Here is a 6,166-nt window from a genome sequence, read left to right as displayed (position 1 = left end):
TAAAACGTTTGGGATTAAGAGCATCAGCCAGCCAACTGACAACAAGCTGACTGCAATTGCAGGACTAAGCATTGGGTGGTGTCTGGTGTCTGTGGATCTGTGTCTGTGTATGGAGGGGACCGATTTGGGCTGGGTGCTGGCAATGGGGGACCAATTGATGACGACGCGCCTAAAACAAACAAATAAACGGCAAGTAAATGGCCAACTAACAACGTCGCTGGCGGCACGCTTTGCTTTGGCTCTAGAAATTTAATTAAATGAACGCAGCAACAATAAAAACTACATACATCGGTATTGAGTCTGGGTGAGATTTTATTACGTGTACACACGCACACACACACACGCTTTACATAGTATGCAATAACTCAAAAAATACTTGCCAGTGTATCATTAAAATCAAAAACGAAATCTACGAGCGAAACAAAAAACAATCCACAACGCCGGCTGCCACCCAGCGTGGGCGACGTTTGCTTTGGGGCGATCCGGGACTTATTATGATTTGCCATTAAAAATGTTTAGATGCACAAATAAACACTCGTAAAAGCAACAGCCTGCTTCGCTTCACAAGACCGTTTCATTAACATTCGCATTTGTAAACATTTGTAAATCAAAAGACCGCAACGTTGCCAATTTCATGAGACTCAAGGAATCTTCGAATTATACATACATATATGTACGTTTTTAAATTGGCAATATTTATAATCATTTTTAGATATATTTCAGCCAATATGAATTCATTTGGTTAAAGATAAGAGTCCACTTACTTTTGACTGAATGCAATTCTTCCACCGACTCAATTTCTGAATGATAGCCTTACCTTCCTTTTTTGACATTTGACATAAACTCAATTTTATATTTATTTTTTTTTAATTAAAGTCGACTATCGACAAAAAGTACTAAAAATTAATTTATATATTTACTTAAAGTTATTTATTTAAGTTTAGAAAGAAAATAAATGTACATAGTGGGAGTGTTAAGCAGAGCGAACATTTGTGACAGAGATCTGTTAGATTGTTAAATAATATGAAATACTTTTGATATATTTTTGATGCTCAAAGTAAACTGAGACTCAATCGTCTCGCCCTGTTCGCCAGTACGTCCGTCCATCTGTATGAGCAACAAGACTTCAAAAAGTATACGAGCGAAAGACACTAAATTGGGTATGTATGTATGATTTTATTTCTTTTTTCCTGTCCCGCCCCTGCAAATAGAAAAATCTTCGATTTAAACCAAACTTAATGCCTTATTGTTCTACTTACGGTAAAATGTTGCTCTTGTCCTATAAATTCCATCGCCAACGTCGCGATACTCGCATTTTTTTGTTTATATATTTTAAATTTTGTAGTTTATCGCAACCACAGCTCCTTTTATATCTACCACTACTTTTATTTATTTATAATGTATGCCTTTTATTTTTTTAATACAATTCGTTTATATATGTAAGTAAGGTATTTTTTTTTTTACTATATTTCTTTGAAGAAAATGGGTTAATTACAAAAAAGTTAATTTCCCATTTTCTTCGAAGAAAAATTGTAAAAAAAAAAAATTACCTTACTTATATAACCCTGCTCAATAACTTACCAGAAAAATAGGAAACTATGAATAAGGCAACTTTGTCAACTATCGAATATTCTGAAGTCTAGAAAATATTAAAGAGATCCGAATTAAAATTATTTTACTAAAGTGATATAAACAATTTTTTTGAAGCACAGAACATAAATACCAATAATAACTAATAATATGAATTTATAAAGCATTGAATTATGAATTAAATCAATACCTAATAAATAAACAAAATCCTAAAAAGTTTAATCTTATATAAAAATAAGCAAAATATGTTTAATTTTTTGTTTTAAATTTAACCCTGCTTAAGTTAATTGAAAATTTGCAATATGGTTTAAATGCATCATTCATTACACATCTGTAATATCCAAAAGTATTGGCAATGTAGAAGCGTTTGTATGCGTGCCAATATATCACGATTATGTCAGTCGGTTGTGTTTAGGGCCCCGCGTGGGGTCCCTTTGAGGGCGCCCAAGTAATGCAGGGATAGGTGAAGAATTTGCGTGCGCACGCGTACAGCGCCAAAACGAATTAAGCCTGATCCGGCTCCGACTGATAATTCAATTTTTGCTCTGTATTTACGCTCTGCGTTGAATGTTGAATGTTCTGCTTTGGATTCAATTTGTACAACTGTTACACACGCACAACATATCGAAACAGCAACAATTTGGCAGTTGGCAGTTCGATTTGCGGCCAAATGAGAAATCTCCAACTGACACGCAAGCCAACTTGCTGAGAATTGTGTTTATGTCAAAGTGTTGATGTTAATGTTGTTGTTGTTGTTGTTGTAGATGTTCCTGCATATCATGTTGGTAATCTCAGCTGCAGCATTCAGTAGGCAACCTCTGTGAATGCGATAAGGATTACGCAATTGTTCCACAATTTATGCAAAATTCACAGCAAAAGTTCAACCCTCAATTTATCCCTAGCTCGAACGCTCTCATCCTCTGTGTTATCGCCTGTCAAATTTGCCAAATCACGATGACGTATCGCTAAACCACGTTTGACATTCCCAATTTTTTTGTCGGCTCGAAAGTACTCGGAAAAGGGTTGCATACTAATTCACTTAGGGTTATCTGAAACCCAAATAAAAAACACAACATGTCTGCTCGATTTGAGTTTGGCATATGAGAAAATCTATAGAGATTTGCATTGAAAATTATAAATGTTTCTGATTAGATAAACATGACTAAATTTAATTTTATAGCTTGATTTGACTAACTTAAATAAATACTGTTCCAACAATCAACTTGCAATTTAAATTAAATAAATTTCAAGACTACTCCCAAACTGAACTAAGCTCAATCCAATCCAATCCAATCCAATTCATCCATCCATCAAAAGTTGTGTGCCGGCAAATGGAAATGTCATCGATCAGCTTGGCAAGGCAGCTGCTTAAGCGCCCAATGCTATGCAGCACATTTGGCCAAGGCGCTGACAAATTAAAATACGCAACAGAAAGCGAACAGCCCAATAAAAAACACACACGACTTGCTCAATACAATTTTTGAAAACTGATGACGAATGTTGAAGGAATTAAGATGGATCACTTGGCATGACGGCCACAAAAAAAGAGAAGAAAACTAAATAAAGTATATCAAGCTGAAGCCAACTGTAAATACATGCACATCAAAAGCAAAAAAGGAATACAAAAAGAGCGGCCAGGAAAAAAAATCGACAAGACGAGTTGAAAAGAAACCGAAGCACGCGCAGCATCTTTCAACGGACTTTGCCATTTGATGCAATCGTCACTGTAAGCGGCATCATGACTTGGCTATTTGGCTACCTAATATACTCCAGGCCCATGTCACTGCGATGGCTTGGCTGCCACTTTGCGCCCCTGTCCCTGTCCCTGCCCCAGCCCTTGCCACTGCCACTGCCACTGCAGCAACAGCAGCTGAATCAGTTGCCGCAACCAAAAGAGTTTAAGTCTCAAATTGAATTGAAATCAAGTAAATGACGTTCAAAACTTACAAGACATACTTCGTATGTGTGTGTGTGAGGTTGTTGTTATTATAGATTTAATGCCTTAATGGTTAATACAGCGCTCGATAAATTGTCGAGTCATGGCGCCACAAGAAGACGCAGTCAGTCGGCAGCTCGGCATATGAACAGACAATCATTTATAATGTTTAAATTTTTAATAAATATTCCTAGCATACACATACTAGAACATATTAATACGCTTCTCTCTCTCTCTCTCTATCTTACTCTTTCCGTTTCGCACATGTAATGCTGGTTTAATCAGCAAAAGGAATCTGATACTTATATAAAAGTCTTTTCTTTGAAAACACACTTCCTGAACTTTGCCAAACAGCCAACTATGACAAAGAACAAAAGAGAGTGGAGAGAGGAGAGAGGAGAAAGAGAACGAAGGATGGATTTTGCGCATATTTACACACACACACACACCTACATATGGATGGAAAACATGTTAACCAGAAAATTAATTATAAAATTTTCAAAAACCTTAACAATGTCTACAATATGGTGTTGATTTTACTCAAACAAAAACTAACAGTTACTCAACATTGCATGTGTGTGAGTTCATGTGTGTGTGTGTGTGTGTGTGTGTGTGTGTGTAGCGACATGGCAACTTTTATACAGACGCAGCGATTTATGAGTATTTGTTGTAAAAAGTTCTGAAAAAAAGCAAAAATTAAAGAAAATTTGTGGCTTTTATTTTTAACAGACATCTTAAATTTCAAAATTTATTTTTCGTTAATACAAATCTAAATAAATAGTGAATTAAAGTGTATTAAAGGTTATGAGCAACTAAGCTTATTTTTCTTTGAGTGTTCTGGGTGAAATCTTTCAAATATGCAAAGCACCAGTGCCTATAAGACTTCACTATGCAACAATATTCATTTCATATATGTAAGGCCGACATTGTTAACAGGCACAGGACCAATATCAAGACGTATAAGGGCAGCCATCAACTCCACCTCCACCCCTCTCAAATGCTCGAAACGAAAATGCAGAAAAACTGAGCGCTCGTAATTCATACTTCCTATAAGAAATTCAACAATTCTTTTCTTTAGTCTGAGCCCAACCCCCTCCGGAGCGCCCACACCCAACTACATGCCAGCGGCTAAGCAGGAAGAATAAGGATATGGATATAGTACTGAGGCTGTGTGCACTGTGAAATTAAACACGACGCAGCAGCAGCAGAAGCAACAACAACAAACTCAGAGGCAGCGAAACGTGCACAAGTTGCGGTTTGGTTTTGCTTGAAAAGCATTTCAACCGGAAGCGCAGATACACGGCTCCGGCAGCTTTGTCGATTTCAGCGCCAATACCACGTTTAGTTTAGCACTGCTCACTGCTTATCCGGGGCCCACTCCACAGCTGTTGTCACCTGTGTCCAGACCTCAACCTCAGTAAATTGCCATGCACCGAAAAAAAAAGAGAGAGTAGTATTAACATAATCTGTGTGTGTGTGTGTGTGTGTGGTCTGGTAAACATATATTAAGAACGAGTGCTGGAGCACACTCAATAAATTTGCTTTGCCCATAAACTGCCCGCAGACACTGTAGTCGAGAGCGCAGCCAGCTTTACGCAATAAAGGATAATTCAAATAAATAACGGATCATATTGCATTCACACAAAATTTATGTATATTTCGTTAAAATTATGATTATCAGCCTTATGGCTACTACCACATATAAGAGAAAACCAAAGCAAAGCAAAAAATTCTTATGGGCAAAAAATGGAGTAAACAAAAGACTCTTGGCCCGTTGCTTGAAATAAAAGTATCGAATTAGCGCAATAATATCAGATATCCTGAAAGTATAAGGCGACTACTTACTGCTGGCAGTGCCACTTCCACTTGAATTGCCTGGCGGCATGCTGCTGGTTGCTGGTTGCTGCTCCTGCTTCCCATTGTTGCTGTTGCTGTTGTTGTTGCTGCTGCTGCTGCTTTATGCGCTCATGGTCTTTGGATGGTCATTGTTGTAATTACCCCACAGTACGTCAGCTGCAAGGACCTTTTTGCCAAAGGCTTACAACAAAATCAAACCGCAACACATATGCAACCTCTAATCCCCACTTAGAGTTGCTGCTGTTCCTGTTGCCGTTGCTGTTGCTGTTGCTGTTGCATGTTGTTGCTACATTTACAAGTCTTTTATTTCTTCGCTGCAAAAAAACAATAAATTAAAATTCGCCTGTTCGCCTGAGTGCATTAGAATCGTATCCATATGCAATCGGGGTCGTTGCCAGCAATTCCCGAGGATTTATGAAATAATAGGCGCAAAATTTGCTTTTTATACAACGTGCCTGCATTTTTTACCTTTTGCGTGCATTAACAAAAGATAACAGAGCATTTTGAGCGGTAAGCGGTTTTCCCTTTGCTTTTTTATTTCGGTTCAATTGCAATCATATTGGCAAGCAATTGTTTGGCCCGCACCTGTCGGATCAGTGGTTTTCGAATTCCACATAGGAGTCCCTAATAAGAAAACACGATCCATTGTACTAAGAGAGATTCTTTTCAGGTTTAGTTTACTAGCATAGGGGGAACCGAGAAGTTACTATAAAAAAATAGATTTTATAGGCTGAAAATATTTGAATTATTCATAAACATTAAAATTTATAATTTATTGTATAA

This window comes from Drosophila busckii, unplaced genomic scaffold (genome assembly GCF_011750605.1).
Source record: "Drosophila busckii strain San Diego stock center, stock number 13000-0081.31 unplaced genomic scaffold, ASM1175060v1 chrUn_07, whole genome shotgun sequence".
Lineage (NCBI taxonomy): Eukaryota > Metazoa > Arthropoda > Insecta > Diptera > Drosophilidae > Drosophila > Drosophila busckii.
This window is presented reverse-complemented; position numbering follows the sequence as displayed.